Source organism: Zootoca vivipara, chromosome 6, assembly GCF_965207765.1.
Source record: "Zootoca vivipara chromosome 6, rZooViv2.hap1.1, whole genome shotgun sequence".
NCBI lineage: Eukaryota > Metazoa > Chordata > Lepidosauria > Squamata > Lacertidae > Zootoca > Zootoca vivipara.
In genome coordinates this window covers 59027988-59046572 of record NC_142589.1, presented here as the reverse complement: position 1 = coordinate 59046572, position 18585 = coordinate 59027988, and the positions used below count along the sequence as shown (strand labels likewise).

The window sequence follows — 18585 nt, the reverse complement described above, 5'->3', positions numbered from 1 at the left end:
GAGTTTCCTGGCTGATTTTAACCCAGGTCTCCGAGGTCCTAGTCTGTTTAATATTCCTCTACCTTATTCCACAATCTGGGGGAAAAAGATGTAGAAGTGAATAAGCTGAGAGAGGAGAACCATCTTCTCCTACAGGTCTGGTAACTTCTGTTGTCCTATGTTAACAGTCCTGTGTACTGTAGCACTTTTATATCCAGGGGTCCCCAAACTAAGGCCTGGGGGCCGGATGTGGCCCAATCGCCTTTTAAATCTGGCCTCTGGACGGTCCAGGAATCAGCATGTTTTTACATGAGTAGAATGTGTCCTTTTATTTAAAATGTATCTCTGGGTTATTTGTGGGGCATAGGAATTAATTCATATTGTTTTTCAAAATATAGTCTGCCCCCCCACAAGGTCTGAGGGACAGTGGACCAGCCCCCTGCTGAAAAAGTTTGCCGACCCCTGTTTATATCCATTCAGGTTGCAATCCTGTACATACTTATCAGGGAGCAATCCCCATGGGATTCAGTGGAGATTACTTACAGTTTTTATTTGGCATGACTAGAAATTGTGACAGTAGGGTCCTCTTCTGAAACATGGTAAGAAGATATTTAAGTGCTAAATTTTAATAAAATTGCAGTGTTTAAGGCCCAACTCCCCACACCCCGCCAAGGGAGAGGACAGGAAGAAAACCAGAACTGGTGGGATCTACACAAATTTTCACCCAACAGAGAAGCAACTGCAACAACAGGCATCCTTTCTGAATCAAAGAAAGATGCTTTTCAGTTTACTTAAGTTAAATTATGGTGCTCCAGTGTCCACGGTAGGGAGGAGGATGGGGAGAAAACTAGAACAACTTGGCCACACCCCCGTGACTGCTCATTCACCACCCCACTGAGACTTCCTGGCAGTCACACTAGATCTAGTGGGCACCAGCTGCCACTGGGGTAGACCACTGGGCTCAATTTTTTGGCAGTTTATAGAATGCTACTGTTTGAGTGTAGCTTCCTCTGTTGTTGCTGGTCAACCCCATACTGTGTAGCAGTCAGTTGCATGCATTAATTTTCATCTCATTGCCCTGGAGCCACAGGAAGACATTAATAGAGCAGCACAGGACCCAGGAAGGGTAACAACAGGCGACGTAATGTAGAAAAAGTTGTAATAATTTCAAGAGCAAACAAAAGGATGATGAGGGCCAGGATTTAATCTATTGCATCATTCAGCTCCTCAACTTTGGAATACCACGTGGGAGCTCCTGAGCTTCACAGATATGCTCAGGTTCAACGTGTGGCGGAATGCTTCGCTGGCTACCCATGAGCCTTACAGAATTGTAGATTTGGAAGAGACTCCAAAGGTCATCTAGTCCAACCCCCTGTGGTGCATTTTAGACATGGCATTGTCCCTTGGTAGAGAGGCAGTGCTTGATTTTGGTGCCTTTTTTATTTTGCTGCTTTGAAATAGAACTAAAATGTGACCTTGAAGAGTGCAGGATAGTGGTGGCTGAAGGGGTGGGGGGAGAAGGAGGCTACACCAAACAAACACTTCCATTATTTGTTTCAAAGGGTGAGAACTTTGATATAAATATTTAACAGGATTGAATGGAAGAGTACAAGAGTGAAAAACTAAAGTAGTGCTAGTAAAAACAAATAAATCTGTGTCTTGGAACACTTTCAGGTGCCCTTTAGTGCCAAAGCCTCCTCATTGCCTTCCGCAACCTCTGACAATGCTGTAGCCTTTTGGTCAGACCGATGGCAGCATCAACAACTGATGGTGTAGGAGGGAAAGGTCATGAGTTGGGACACTTATGTGAGACTCCCTGGTCTGGAAGATGCTCTGTATAGACTGATATTGCTGGCTGATGGGGCTGGAAAGGAATCTTACCATGTTCACACTTGGCTTAAGCAATGTGGATTGTTTGCCTTCCCTACAGCAATGGATTGCTCTATGGCACCCATGTAAACCCTTTAAGCAATAAAGCTTTTTAAAACTAAATTTCTCTCTTAGTGAGCCCCCCCCCAATGTGTTTCTAAGGCTTTTCATGGATGTTGTTTCACTTGCCTCCTGATCTAGCAGGCAGGGCTTCCATGTCCTCCTGCAGAGCTCTTTGCCTCTTTGCATGGTTAGCAAAAGCAATGGGCTGGTAGGGAGGGGGTGGGAGCCCAAATCCATCATGTTATTTAATGTTCACGCAAGGGATGTTTTGCATAGCCGGAAGATATGATTTAATGTCCACTAATAAGCCGATCACATCTTTTGAGGATAAAATTTCTGAAGGATTGAAATGGCCAGCTCAGGTTAACTATGATCTATTAATTAAAAAACAAATGAGGAATCCAACTGCCATCAACTCACAGAAGCAGGGTGTGAGGGAGCAGAGATGGGGAACCACATATATACTGAGTGATCTGTGGTTCACAACTAAGTATGAGTGTGTGGGGGGGGTCCCCTAGCCTGCTTCCGCTTGATCCTTTGGCACCTGATTCCACAAAGTGAACCCTGCAGCTTCTCAGACCATAATGCTAAAGTCAGCATGTGACCAGCAAGCCCTGGTTGAATTCAGTGTCATCTCCCTAACTGCAGAATGCGAGAGTAGGGAGCCTGAGGTATCCAGGCTCAGGAGCACTTAAAACCTTGATTCCCTCAGGTTGCCTCAGTGACCAGAAGCAGAAGACACCTGCGGACATCTCTGTGCCTTATTCTGAGTCACACTGCTGGCTTATTCAGGGGAGCACTGTCTACTTCTGATAAGCTACTGCTCCCCAAGGCCCACAAGGAAGCCCTTTCCAAGCTCTGGTGCCCAACATCCCTTTATATCTGGCAATGCTGCGGACTGATGTGGGGCCTTCTAGAGACCAACTATGTAGGGTAGAGCTATACAGTGATGGTCTTGTATAAAAAAAGATTTTGGCAAGTGCTATTTGTCATTCCAGAGACCTGCAGGATGAGAAAAGATACCCCTTCAACATTCTCTCTTCTATACAAATGTGAATGGTACAGGAATCCCTACTCCATATTGCCACTGGACACTCCATATAATGTCTTAGTAAGTTCCACAAGTTAATTATGTTGCTGAAATGGAAAATGTGGCCAGGGAGGTGGGTTTGCTGTTTCTGTGCTCTACTGGCCACCACTGGAAACACTGAACTAGATGGACCTTTGGCCTGGTCCAGCAGGACTCGTGTTGAACCATTTATTTAGAATTTTTACTGTTTTGCACAATTCGTTCTGCTTCTGCCAGTCCCAGGAGGGGCAAAGAGTTCTACAGGTTACTGAAACCCCTGCCTCTTGACTTGATTTCCTCCCTCCCCGTTTCTTTTCCTTTTGTGCCATATATTTTAGACTGTCAGGGTTCATCCACACTTCCACTTACCCCATCACTTTCTCCCGGCATAACCCACTGTATTGGTGCAAACATCAGTTGGATTTTCTCCAGATTGACGTTTGCTTCAATTTAGCACTAAAGAACAGGTTTTCCAGGGGAAAGGAGGAGGACAAAAGCAAAACTGCTCAGGCCTGTGCTTTCTAGGCACAGGGCAAGCAGAAGTGTGGACAGCCCTTCAGTCTATGGGAAAGAACCATCTTGTTTGTATTGACACTTGGGATTTATTAATTTTGAGGATAAAAATTCTTTAAATACACATAAATATCTGAACACCTTCTGCAACTGTTTCCTGGCTTTTGATATTTCAGCAAATGTTGCCATACTGTATTTCCAAGCTATTATTTACAACACGTTGCTGGAAATGAAAGGAGTGAGGAAGCAGGAGAGAGAGAGAGAGAGAGAGAGAGAGAGAGAGAGAGAGAGAGAGAGAATAATCATGGAAACCTTGATTCTGCAGCCCAAACTCTGCCATGTTTCTGCCTTTTCATGGGATGGTGGCATACACAAGTATGTTCTTGGGGTCACGGGTAAACCAGACAGGCGTTCCAGAGGTTGCATGTACCACTACAGCTGGTTGAAGGGGACCAAATCCATTTGCCAGTCGATCTGGTTCCTTTTTACCAGCGCCAGGGGCACAAAAGCATACAGGCAAGCACTCACTCCTTTCCCTTCTCTAGCAGCTGCTCTGTGTGGAGTATTCAGTGTTTTTTGCCTGCTCCTGAAAATTGTGTGCCGAGAGCTGAAGAGGAGAGGTCATTCCAGGCAGGGATCCCATCCCAATGATACATACTTCTTAACATTCCATAATGCCAGCCGACTCCATATGGGCATATGAAGAAGTATGTAGGCTCAGGAGGGAGCGGGCAGCTTCATCTCCTGTCTTGAGCCTCACAGAGGAACCCAGCAAGATCCCTGAAAAGTAAGAAAAACCTGTTAGTGGAGGTCAGAGAAACTCATGGGCATGGCCAGCCCTTTCGTTGGGCAGAGTGAGGCAGCTGCCTTAAGCATCCAACGCCATGGAGGTAGAAAGTTGTGGCAAGCTGTGGGAGGACAGAGCAGCGTGGGAAATGCAAGCCTGGCCCCCAAAGCTAGCCTATGGCTCTCAGACGCTGTGGAAGATGCTGTGCTGCTGCTAGTGCTGGAGGGCCAATCTGGTTGGTTTCTGTGTGTGGAATGTAGGGGCCCCACCAAGGACCGGTGCTAGAGTTTTTTACGCCCTAGGAGAGATCACCTTCTGGCGCCCCCCACCTTCCCGCTCAGCGATTGGCTAAGGAGGCATGTGAGGGGAGGAGCCTGGAGTGTGGAGCGTGTCCTCCACCGCCCCGCCCCACCCTGAAGGCCGTGCGCTCTTTTTTCCTTTCCTTTTTTTTAACCCGTCTGCCTAACAACTGGACGCGCGCCCGCTCAGGTTCCCCCGCCTTCCAGCCTGCTTCGATTGATTGGTTTGAGCTCCCCCCCCCCCCGATTTCTGGCTCCGTCGTGTGGCATTGCAGGGAAGCGCCTCTGCAGCAGCAAGCAGCAGCAGGAGCGAAAGTGGTGGCGGCAGCAGAGAGAGTGTTTGCGAGCAGGGAGACACACCAGCGCCCCCTCCATTTTGGCGCCCTAGGCAACTGCCTAGTTCATCTTAATGGACGCACCGGCCCTGGCCCCACCTTGTATTTTGCCTCTAGATGACCTATTGAGCATTCATCCTGATTTGCTCACACAAAGGTTATGCAGAGACTTCACGGTGTCTGTCTTTATCATTATTATTTTTAAAAAACCAAAATGTAAGCTCAGAGTGACTTGCAATATAAAATACTGTAAATAAATAAAACCAATACAAAATTAAACACACAGACACAGACACACACACACACACACACACACACACATGCACACACCTAAAAGGTGGCCTAACACATCCCGCCTACTAAAGGAGCCCATTCATTCTTATTTGCTTGTGGAGTTGTACAACCACAAGCATTTATCCTGATTTCATCCTGATTTGCTTCTGCACCATTTATACATCTTCCTGTTAATCAACCATCTATCCCACACTTTTAAATAATGCACTTCCCTGTGACTTTCCTAACCACAAAAGGCCTGCTGTTTATTTTTAAGTAGATTTGTTGCACCAGAGTGCTTTAATCCACTTTTAATTGCATGAAGCTACATCTCCAGGAATCAGAATTGAATCCCTCCTGCAAAATACTGACACAGTCTGGATGCAACTTCAGGCAGCAAAATGTCTTACGCCAGCCCAGCACATACGGTAGAGGAGATGTTATCAGTGGTGGCTGGTTGGTGTTGGGACTGGTAGGGTGTAAAGTGAGGAGACAAACAGCAGGGGGAGCTAGAGCCAGTGACAGGCAGAGCCAACTCCCTGCTGAGTTCTACAAGGGCAACACTGAGATTAAGGGGCTGGCAGCCAAGGCCACTCTCTGGACTGCTTGTAAGTAAGAAGGCAGGCAAGTGGAGGCTGGCTTAGGGTAGACTAGGGTGGTGACACAGTGCCCCGTCCGCCCAAAGGGACCAGCCTCCGTGGGATGTTCTACCATCATCCATCGGCAAAGATGGCTTTAAAAAACCTCCTTGTCAAAGGCAGTATGCCTCTCTGAATGCCAAATGCTGCATGCAAACAAAAGGAGATGGTCCTCACATTTGTGCCCCCACTCATGAGCTTCTTGGGACATCCAATTTTATCATCCCAACAACCCTGTGAGGTAGGTGAGGCTGAGAGACAGGCCTGATCTACACACAGCCACATAAAGTGGTAGAATGCAGAGGTGGTGGAGAGGGATGCTTGTATTGTTCTCCCATGTACCAGAGAAAGCTAGCACATCAGGGTTGATCTCAAGCATGTGGATGAGTGCAATTTTCTCTTAATATACACATTTTTATTTGCAGATTTGCCTTTTATAAACAGTTTTGCAAAGCAATTTCCCCATATGTATGCTATTTGCACTTTTGTATGCATTTTAATACACACTTCCCTCTAGTATGTGCATTTTACGACACGTTGCTTCGCTGGAGAACTGCACTGGAAAACTCAAGGAAGTGTTTTGGTTTGCATATTGTTTCGGAAAGTGCCAGTTAGGTTTGCCCAAACCTAGCAAACACAAAAGGAGCTCTGGAGTCTAGCTTTGCAGCAGCTCCAGACAGCTGCCCCCATCCTCCCACTTGCCTGCAGAGAAGGTGCTCTTGCCAGCTTCACACTCTCAAGGGGGTTGAGCTGAGAGTTCATCACTTTTCCACTTTGTGATTTTGGATGGCTGGGATCCTGACTGCCCATTTAAGGTAAAGGACCCCTGGACAGTTAAGTCCAGTCGAATTCGACCAAGGGGTGCGGCACTCACGTCTACCTTCAGGCCGAGGGAGCCGGCATTTGTCTGCAGACAAATTTCTGGGTGATGTGGCCGGCATGACTAAACTGCTTCTGGCAGGTAGAAATAAACTTATTACTCAGAAGTCCCAAAGAATCCAGAATGGAAGCTGGATTGGGTTTAGACAAATCTGCAGAAGGCAGATCTCTCAAAAGCCTTTTATCTTGGCAGCTAAGCAGAACCTCCATGGACAGAAGGGGGCTATCCCTGAGTATCAGGCGCTGGGGACAACCTCCCTTCTGTACCCTGCTTTGGCGCTTTCCAAAGGTGCCTGACTCTTTGTTGTTGGATAAGAGGGCTGTGGGTTTGACCCAGTCAGATTATTTTTATGAGATGTTGTTGGCTGCATTCCTAAGATGCTGGCCTACTCTACTGCCTCTGCGTCTGGGATCATATGAACCCTCCCACAAACATAGCAGGAACTGGGTCAAAGTCCCCTCCCTGCACTGCGATTTGTTCCTTGGGTGCAGAACCTAGGGGCAGACCAATCTGTCAGTTTTGGTTCTTTTCAGTTCCTCGGTTTTCCCATTTCAAGTCCAGTTCACACCATTCCCACATCAGTTTGCTTTTTTTTTTAATCACACAAAAATTCCTGTGCACTTTCCTGTTCATTTCTCCCAATATATGAATTATTCTATGCAATTTTGCACACATTTCTGCAATCAATTTCCCCTGATGGAATGCATTCCTGCATTGTTTTCACTAACTTACATGCATTTTGATATATATATATATAGGGGGGGATTGGAGAACATTGCAGGATTTGTAGCTGCGTGAATTTCAAAGGATATCTGCTTTTCAGTTTGTGTATTGGCTTGGAAATGATTAAGGCTGATTGGAAATGATTTGAAATGATTAAGACAAGTATGCATAAGCCCTACAACAGCCCAAATGAGTCCCCTCTAGCTCTTGAATCCAAACCGGAAAAGAGAGTGTGGGATCTCAGACATAGGGGCCAAATACGGCCCTTCACTCCTGTCTATTTGGCCCTTGGGGTGCTTTCCAGGCAACACCCCCTCATTAGCCACAACACCTCTCACCCATGCTGGATTAGGCCCATGGCAGGTGAAGAGCCACTACAGGGTTTTAGCCTGACCTAAGGTGGGCGGCGGCAGCAGGGGAGCATAACTGCATTGCACTCTATGTGGGGCCTCCTTTGCTCTCAGTCCAGAAATTGCAGTTAGTGCACAATGCTGAAGCATGAGCAGTGACAGGAGTAAGACCCTATCAGCATATTACACCCCTGCTCGGAAATCTGCACTGGCTGTTGATTTGTTACCAGGCTAGATTCAATGGGTTACTACCGGTATCAATATATAAAACTCTTAATAGCTTGGGAACAATCACCTCACCTCATATCTACTCACTTGACTGCTGCAGTTTCAGGAACTGGCACTTCTACAAGTGCCACATAATGCTTGTTCAGCACATTTAATCAAACCTATGCTCTGGAACTCGCTGCCTATTGAAATTAGACAGATCCCTTCGCTTTTGGTGCCTGCTGAAACCCTTTTGTGTTTAGGCAAGCCTACTTTGACAGGTAACGTTATTGTGTATATTTGCATTTAAAATCTGTTGATTTTTCATTATTTTGATCATTTTATTACATCTATCAAACCTGTTTTTACTATTTTAATTAATATTTTTAAAGTTTTTACGCAAACTACTTAGAGATATTATTTTGATTAAGCGATATATAATCTTGACATAAACCCACCCATATATATATATATATATGGTAAAGGTAAAGGGACCCCTGACCATTAGGTCCAGTCGTGACCGACTCTGGGGTTGCACGCTCATCTCGCATTATTGGCCGAGGGAGCCGGCGTATAGCTTTCAGGTCATGTGGCCAGCATGACAAAGCCGCTTCTGGCAAACCAGAGCAGCACATGGAAACGCCGTTTACCTTCCCGCTGTAGCGGTTCCTATTTATCTACTTGCATTTTGACGTGCTTTCGAACTGCTAGGTTGGCAGGAGCTGGGACCAAGCAACGGGAGCTCACCCCGTCACAGGGATTCGAACCGCCAACCTTCTGATCAACAAGCCCTAGGCTCAGTGGTTTAACCACAGCGCCACCTGGGTCCCAATATATATATATACAGTCATACCTCAGTTTAAGTACGCTTCGGTTTGAGTACTTTCAGTTTAAGTACTCCACGGACCCATCTGGAACGGATTAATCCACTTTCCATTACTTTCAATGGGAAAGTTCGCTTCAGGTTAAGTACGCTTCAATTTAAGTCCTCCGCGGACTGTTTGGAACGGATTAATCCACTTTCCATTACTTTCAATGGGAAAGTTCACTTCAGGTTAAGTACGCTTCAGGTTAAGGACAGACTTCCGGAACCAATTGTGTACTTAAACCGAGGTACCACTGTATATATAGAGAGAGGAGAGAGCGAGCGAGCGAGTATATTATGAAGTGGGTTCCCAAAATACATGCTTGGGCTCAATATGGGTCCTAGGTGTGGAAACACTGAGGACTATGTATCTAGTATAACACCCTGAGCCTTACAGCAGCCAACCAGTTTCTTCTGGAAAGCTCAGAAGCAGGACATGAAGGCAATTGTCCTCCCCAGCAATTACTCTCTAGCAGCTTTCAATAGCGTATGACCTCTGATCATGGAGGTTCTCAGTAACTAGGGATGGACAGATCAACCTGTTTCTGACTCACATCAGTTTCACACGCTTTCATTCATAAGTCTCTTATGACCCATATCTGAATCATTCTGTGAAGGATAACTATTCTGATCCAGGAACTGCAAATCATTCTGGTTTTTCTTAAAAGTATGGAAATGAAAGTCTCAATCATCCCAACATATAACCATCATGACTTCTCCTCTATCTAATCCCCCTTTAAAGTAACCTAATTGGGTAGCCACCAGTGGCTCGTGTGTCAGTGATTTCTGCAAGCCAACTGTGTACAGTATTGTGTAAAGAAGGCCTCTGCTTTCTCTGAGTCTCCTCTTATCTGGTTTCATTGAATTGTCCCAGTTTCTAATGACCATCGTGAGGAAGAACTTATTTTTGTGCATTTTCTCCACACCAAGGACAGTTTAATACACCTCTATCTTGCCCTCCCTCTTTGTAGACTGCTTACACACCAGACATTTATAGCACATAGGCTTCCGGTTTAGCGCCAGCGCCGTCCGGTGGGGTCTGTCTCGATCTCCGAGGCAGCCCGTCTTTGCGAGGGGGGGGAAGCAGCGGGGGCGACGCTGCACCCCATAGAGCCCTATATCGAGCGTTATAGGGACGAAAAGTCTCAGCGGAGCCCCAATTCGGACTCCCCAACTCTCTGGTAGGCTCTAATAAGAGCTCCAGAGCGAGGAGGGTTGTAGTCGCGGGGCCATTTTGAGCACCATTGTTGCCTTCGCAAAGAGAAGCTCCGTTCCGGAGGCGGAGAGCGCTGAATACTTCCAAAGAAAAAGGATTCAAAAAATAGATTACCGTGAGTAAGAAGGCTAAAAAATTTTTGGGGGGGGGACTTAAATTTGGAGCGGGAGGAGATTTAAAAAACGGAAGCCGATCTCCCCCATATTGATTGAAAGTGGAAACAGTTAAGAAAATACCTATTGCCAAGTCATTTGTGGATTTGTTATATCTATGCATCTGCAAGAACTGTGCTGAAATCCCCCTTGGTGACAAGGTAGAGGGGAGAGTGTGAGATTTAATAAGAGAGAAGAGTCTCTTACTACCGCTGGAATCGGCGGTCCTGACGGATTCAGCAAGATTTGTGTAATAGGGAGTTCTGAAACAATGTTGATAAACTGAGCTGTAAAAGTTGCTTACGAAAACTCCCTTGGATTACAATTTAGAAACAAGTAATGGATTTTAATTTCTGAATACATTGTAACCAGTTTGGAAAAATGGCGATCGAATGAAAAATGCTAACACTTCCTGTGCTCTGGGATTGCACTGTGTCCTTGAGAGGAGTACAAAAATGTCAACATACGATTACACAGTTGGATTTAAAGAAAAAACTCTGAAACTCTTATGGGAACTTACTATTGGAACATATAAACAGATTGCTCAATTAGAGGAAACAAATCGACTTCTTCAAGGGGACAAGGGACAAAAAACGTTGGAACAAGAGAATAAACAAGAAACAGAAGGAAAGCGAGAAACATGTCAGATTTTGGATCAAGAGGAAGTCTGCAATGAGAAGAAAGAGGAAAAAGTTTTTGAGCACGTGAATCAGGGGAATGACGCTCCCATGGAAGGGGGAGCAGAAATTATGTCTGGACTTCAGAATACCCATAGGGAACAAAGACCGTGGGAGAGGTTTACCTACATTGAGTGGATGATACAAACAATAAAGGGGCAACAGCGAGGGAATGGAAAATTTGGATATGTAAAATTTCGCAGAAAGGGAGTGGGGTAAATGGAAAAAGGTTTCTTGTTTAAAGGCTGGCTAAAACGGTTTGAAACTGGTTTATGGACCATGGAATTTGCTGATCCGAGAAGGGAGGTGCCGTGAACAGGGGGGGAATAGGCTAAAATTAGAAGATAAGATTTAAAATGGAATAAGAAAATGATATATAGATTTTATAAAAGTATGAAAGTTCTTGCAGGAAAATTTAGGCAAGGGAGGGAAAGTAGAATAGAGATGTGTGCGTTTTTCTTTTTAGATTTGAAAGGAGATTATTAGTATAGCTGGGAAGAATGAATAATGGGATAGCGGGGTTCTCTAACCCTCCTCCCGTGGTCGTCTCCGTTCTGGGGTTCCCTGGTGGCAGAGAGGGACTCCCGGAGTGGGGGGGAGGGGGGGAGGGGGAGAACCAGCTGGAAAAAGAGCCATCTCTTCCTATCTTCCGTACCCTGGAGGCTCTCAGTGGCAGGGAGAGTTCTGGGGTGTGGGGAGAAGGAGGGGAATGGAAGGAGATATATAAGTAAACAAATAAAAAAAATTATTGATAATTTGATTAATTGGCTAAATGGACAATTTTAAATTAAATGAGATTAGAATGGTTGGTAAATAGTGAAAACTGTAAAGATGGAGTTGGCAAATGAAAATCAACAAAGGGGGGGGTCTGGGGAAGCTCAATAGACAATGTTTAGGAAATTAGATAAGATTTGAATTTTTGATGTTATGTGTTTTGTTTTGTTTTTTTATCATATGCTGTGGGTTTTTTTTTCTTCTGTTTTTTTGTCATTATTTTTATTTTATTTTTAATTTTTTCTTATCGTTTTTGAATGTCAAAGTTAGACAACAGCTGGGTGGATATTCGCCTGTTCCTATCCTTGCCATCCTGGGACCTCTTGGTGGCAGAGGGAGGTTCAGGGGGGAAGGGGGGAGGTGGATAGAGACCCAACTATAAAATGAACCACATTTGATTGCCTTCCTCTCGGGGGGTTCTCTTGTGGGAGGAGAGAGCTCTGGGAGGGGGGTAGGAGAATGTGAAAAATATGTTATGTATGTGTATGGTCTTGTTATTATGTAAAATCTTATTATGTAAAATCAATAAAAAAATAATTAAAAAAAAAAGACATTTACAGCACATACACCCAATCCCAGAATCCTAGGAAAGGTAGTTTCCCCCTCATGGAGCTACAATTCACAGCACCTTTAGTAGACTATGGTTCCCAAAATTTTGGAGGAGAGATAAATGTGTTTTGAATGTGCTTTAAATGTATATTGTGTAGGCAGCCAAAGGCCTTCAGGTTGTTATCCTGAGGCTGATAATGCCATCACCACGAAGAACATAGAGGAAAGGCTGGAAGTCCCTGTTCCCTACACAGCATTTAATGAGGTTTGGCCAGGTCCTTTCAGAGATTGTCAAAAGCACCAGATTTTCTTCCTTGCCTACTTCTGGACACCCACCAAAGACCCATGGCAGCTGCACCAGGTCAGCCCTGTCCTAGATACAGTCTTGGAGGCATGTTTGGGGTGCTGCATCTGAGAATGTTAATTGCTGAGGGTCTTGGGGGGGGTGATGCGGGACACCATTGAGGTTAGGCCAATAATGGCAAAGCAAATCCAGAAAGCAATCATAGCAAGGTCTCTGTGGTTGAAGGCTGGTGCTGAAGGCTTCTCCTGAACCACAGCAGGTTTACAGGACTATCAAATAAGCTGCTCCAGGCAAGAGAGAACTCAGCTCTAGCAAGCATCCCCAGTTCCATTGGCAATCTGGACACACGAACTGGGATGAGCCCGATCCTTCATACTGACAACTGGATCTTGATTCAACTGCTGTGGGGCTTTAACCACTATGTATTTTGGAAACCTGTTCACTGTGCATTTGGCCCCCCTCTTTAAGATATTGTAGCCAAATTTTGCATGCTAGCTCCTGAGATCAAGGAACAGGTTTTTGCATGTTTGGATAAAACTACAGTCATACCTTGGTTTAAGTACGCCTCGGTTTGAGTACTTTCAGTTTAAGTACTCTGCAGACCCGTCTGGAACAGATTAATCCACTTTCCATTACTTTCAATGGGAAAGTACGCTTCAGGTTAAGTACGGACTTCCAGAACCAATTACATACACTCATACTTCGGGTTAAGTACGCTTCAGGTTAAGTACAGACTTCCGGAACCAATTGTGTACTTAAACCGAGGTACCACTGTAGATGCCATTTTGAATCAATATGGTGGACTGAACCATTACACTGGTTTTAACCTCTGGTTTTTGTTGGTGGCAAGGAAAAATAAAAGAGGTCTAAAATAAGAATTCGTGCATGCAAAAATCCAGGTTTGGGGCAAGTACTCTTTGGTGAGGGAACCCCAGCAGAGATTTTAAATCACAAAATACACAGCAAAGTAAAGCATGGAAATATAGACCTTGAAAAATGCCCTTCCATGTTCTTTCCACAGTTTCCCTCTTCCCCAGCATAGAAAACGCCACATGTTTGGTAAGTTAAAAATACTGTAGCTTACTTTCAAACTCTCCAAAGGTCGGATTCATGTGCTTTTCCATACAGCATTCAGAAAAAGTTGCACAGGCAGTAAAACTTGACTTAGTTGCAGTGATTAAATTGTTGGTATAGGAGCAGCAACCAGCTCAGACCTCCTCACATTGCTGAGCTTCTTAAGCCAACTGGAGGGGAACAAGCCTTGATTATCTAGCCCCTCCCAAGGTGAGTTAAGCCTGGAAAGACAGCTTGCTCTATGGCATTAACCCCTTCATGCATTAATTAGACTTGAGCATGTTGGTTATATGAGGCTTTTTGGTTTCTTAGAATTCCTGAGCAACACTGCCTATGAGGTTGCTAGAACACACATAAGAGGGAAGAGTAGGAGTGAGAGCTGTAGCTCAGTGGCAGAGTGCATGCTTTGCCTGCAGAAGGTCCCAGGTTCAATCCCGGGCACCTTCAGTAGGGTAGTCGGATGGATGAAGAGGCCAGTGTTCATGTACCTTTAATTGTAGAATAGGAATCTCAGCAGGTGTGCCTTATGTGAAAAGCCACACTGGCTGAAATTCCTTCTTCATAACTATTAAAGGTGCAGGAGCCCTGTCCTCTTCTTCCATCTTGCCCCTCCTAATCTGCAGGCAGGACTGGGAAAGTCCCCTATACTGAGCTAGATGGTGGCTAAGGTGTCTAAGGTGGCTTCCTGTATCCCCATTTCCTGCTGCCACTGTTGTGAAATGCTCTTCTGCTTCCAGAATACATTAGGTCCACCTAGAAAGGGAGGGTGTTGCAGCATTGTGAGAAGGACTTATGCTGGGGGAAGATAGAGGAGCAAATGTAATAGGGACTGAGTTTGAGCATAATGAGGAAGAAGACTTGCCACTGCTACCCTTCTTGCCTTTTCCAAAGGGGAAGTAAGTGTTCCTGAGCACCTGTAGAATGCCTCTCTTTTGTGATGGGCCAGGTGGCCTCACCTGTAGAGACTGGGAACTATGGAACTGGGTATCCTGTGCTTGGCCCTTGACTAGCTTGTCCATCCAAGGTGGTGGTCCTTCAAGTGTCATATTGCCCTAGGCACCTTTCTTCTCAACTAAGAGTCTTTGGCCTGATCCAGGCAGGACTTTCCTTATACTCACTGGGCTGTAGAAAGGAGGAAGTACAGTGGTACCTCGGTTTAAGTACACAATTGGTTCTGGAAGTCTGTACTTAACCTGAAGCGTACTTAACCTGAAGCGAACTTTCCCATTGAAAGTAATGGAGAGTGGATTAATCCGTTCCAGATGGTCCGCGGAGTACTCAACCTGAAGCATACTTAACCCGAAGTATGAGTGTAATTGGTTCTGGAAGTCCATACTTAATCTGAAGCATACTTAACCTGAAGCGAACTTTCCCATTGATTAATCCGTTCCAGACGGGTCCACGAAGAACTTAAACTGAAAGTACTCAAACCGAAGTGTACTTAAACCGAGGTATGACTGTAGTGGGGATGCACTGGGAAGCACCTAAGGACAGGAGACAGGCACTGTTGTGTTTCAGGTGTGCCCACCTGATACTTCCAGGAGCAGTGGCCTGGAAGATGCACTTTCCCTAAACTCCCCATCCAGCTGCAGACCTTGTTTCTGAAGTAGGCTGGTGAGACATAAAAGAGGACAGGGCTCTTGCACCTCGTCCACCCCACCACTTAATGGATCCAAATGGTTTCCAAAGAGCGGTAGGGGGTGTTTTATCCCATGTTGATGGCCTCTTAGCAGATTCCCTGGTGGCCCATTAGAATGCAGCATTAACCAGGGCTATCGACTGGCTCCGAAGCACCCTCTCCAATTACATGGAGCCCGGATAGCCGCATGGTTTCCCCCAGAGCTGAAGGCAATGAAACAATCGCTAGAGTGCCGGTGGCGGAAAATTCATTCTGAATAGGACCAGACATGGGTTAGAGCTCAACGTCGAGCATACCAAGTGGTGATAGCAACAGCAAATAGGACCTTCTTCACTGCCTCTATTGCATCTGCAGAAAACAGCAGCAGGAGACTCTTTCAGGTGGTTCGCAATCTAACGGAACCACCTCCACCATCGGGGCCTGGTGAGGACTAATAAAAGTTAATTAACTAATCCAGAATGCAGCAGTTAGACTGGTGTCTGGGAGTGACCGCCGAGACTGTTGTGACGTGGGGTTTGTGATTTCAGCTCTCTTGACAAAACATGCTGGAGACAGTTCTCTAGTAACAGCTCTTTATTAAAGTGAACAAGACTGAAGACTGAGGAGAGGAAAGCTACATTTATAGGGACAGGGAACTAGCTAGGAAGGGATACATTTTGGAGGGAACAATATCAAGCAATCACAGTGCTGCCTTTTGGAGGAAACCAATAAGACAGAGGATCCAAATACAGCAGCTTAAATGAACCAATAGTAGCTGTACCCTCTGGAACCAAAAGGCAGTTACTTTATCCTAATGCAAATACAGACAATAATAATACAGATATAAAATCCTTTGACTCAATACACAACACCCCTCCCCCCCTAGTGAGCACAGCAGACGTAATCCCTCAGGTACTGTGGGGTCCTACAACTTCTACCTGATCTCCTGACAACAGGTGTTGCAGGTTCTGGATTGGGTGTTACCTGTGGTGGAGGGGCTGCTATAGGGGTTTCATCAGGAACAGATGGAGTCCCAGACATCTCAGGGTCCCCGACCTGTACCTCGTCATCATGAGGACTAGCAGACCCTGGTTCATTTGCTGAAGCCCCTGGTGACTGTACCTCTGGACCATTTTCACTCTGGTCTTGCAGCTGTGCGTCATTAGCCAGGGATGAATTATCTGACTCCTCCCTGCTGAGCGCCCGGCGCCTCAGCTGATCTATATGTCTCTTCCAAACTTGCCCATTTTCCAAGGTCACATAATAGGACACAGGTCCACTAGCCCGGGTGATCACACCGGCCACCCACCGCGGACCTCGTGAATAGTTCCTCACCCAGACCAGATCTTCAGGGGCGAGATACCTTGTTGTGTCAGTCTCAGCCTGGGGGGTTGCTCTTGAATTACGGTTTGGCATTTTATCTGGGTGGACATAATCCAGCACCGTTACCAGTCTTCTACCTAAGAGCAGCTCGGCTGGCGACTTGCCCGTCGCAGTACACGGCGTCGCATGCTGCAAAAATAACATTCGCGCAATGCGAGCCGACCAGTTACCCTCCATTAAGCGCGCAATGGATTCTTTGGCTGTTCTTACCATGCGCTCAGCCTGCCCATTGGAGGATGGGTGAAAGGGCGCGGATGTGACCCCTCTTATAAAGTTATCAGCCAAGAATGCCCTGAATTCTTGGGATACAAAAGCTGCCCCATTATCTGATACAATGGTCTCAGGTAACCCGTGGGTAGCAAACAGCTGCCTCAACACCTTGATTACGGCAGCTGATGCCATGCTAGGGACCATCGCCACTTCTAACCATTTGGAATATGCATCAACGATAACCAAAAAGACCTTCCCTTGGAATGGCCCTGCAAAATCTATGTGCAGCCGGCTCCAGGGAGTCCTGGACTGCTCCCACCAGTGGACTGGTGCTCTGGCCACTTCTGGCCGCACCTCTTGGCATGCCTTGCATGTTCGTACCCATTGTTCTATGTTCTGGTCCATTCCAGGCCACCACACATAACATCGGGCTAGCGACTTCATCCTGACCATTCCCGGGTGTCCCATGTGAAGCGTCTCAAGAACCCTGTTTCTCAGTGGTGCTGGGATTATCACCCTATCTCCCCATAGGAGACAACCCTTATGCATGGACAATTCGTGCTGCCTTGTCGCATAAGGCCTGAATTTTTCTTCATGCGGACCACCTGGCCACCCCCTCCCCACCCAAGTGAGCACACGGGAGAGAACAGCATCTTTCCTCGTTTTCTCAGCTATATCCGTAGCTGTTACAGGAGCCCCCGGAAGTGTTTCTAGCATCATAATATGCTCCGCCGGAGCAGGATCCTCATTGCTCCCGCCAGGAAGGGGCAAGCGACTCAGCGCATCAGCATGGCACAACTGTTTCCCCGGCACATGGGTCAAGGTGTACTGGAACCCATTCAGGAATATTGACCAACGCAACATTCTGGGGGAGAGAATTTGTGGCGTTTGTTTGTTTGGGTTGAACAACCCTAACAGTGGTTTGTGGTCCGTTTCAATGGAGAAATGGCGACCGTACAAATAATCATAGAACCTTTTGATTCCGGACACAATAGCCAGTGCCTCTTTATCAATTTGAGCATAGTTGCGCTCTGTGGGCGACAACGTACGGGAATAGAAAGAGATGGGCTTTTCCGACCCATCCGGTTCCCTATGACTCAGCACAGCCCCCAGACCGTATTGAGAGGCATCACATGCCAGGACCAGCGGCTTTGACTCATCATAATGAGCAAGGACGCTCCTGCTACTCAGCATTCCTCGCAAGGAGTCAAAAGCCTTCTGCTGCTCCCGCCCCCATCGCCACACATTCTTTTTCTGCAATAGTCTATGTAATGGTTCAGCTACCGAAGCTTTCTGGGGTAAGAACGAATGATAAAAGTTAATAAGTCCCAGGAATGACTGCAACTCCGTCTTGTTCTGTGGTCGTGGTGCCTCGATGATGGCCTTAATCTTAGCATCTGTGGGGTGGATGCCTGATGCATCAATTTTAAACCCCAAGAAATCCACAGTTGGCACCCCAAAACTGCATTTTTCTTTTTTCAGTTGCAACCCCACCTCCTTGAACTTGAGCAACACTGCACGGACACGCGCAACCAGTTCCTGTGGGTCTTTTCCAGCAATCAAAACATCATCAAAAAATGGCAAGACCCCCGGCAGACCTCTTAACAGGCGTTCCATGAGCCCTTGAAAAATCCCTGGGGCCACACAAACTCCGAACTGTAATCTGTTAACTCTGAACGCCCCTTTATGTGTGACAATAGTCTGTGCTTCCGCTGATTGTGGGGTTACTGGCAGCTGTTGGTAAGCTTGTGCCAGGTCAATTTTGGCGAACACCTTGC

At 46.2% G+C, this 18585-nt stretch overlaps 1 long non-coding RNA gene across 1 annotated transcript in view; it reads right to left on the bottom strand.

Annotated features, from left to right (window-relative positions):
• Positions 1-82: 82 nt before the first annotated feature.
• LOC132592363 (uncharacterized) overlaps positions 83-18585 on the bottom strand; it is a 36933-nt gene continuing 18430 nt past the window's right edge. Inside the window, exon 3 of the long non-coding RNA XR_015950331.1 lies at positions 83-4273. This is a non-coding gene — a long non-coding RNA (uncharacterized LOC132592363). The remainder of the gene's footprint in view (positions 4274-18585) is intronic.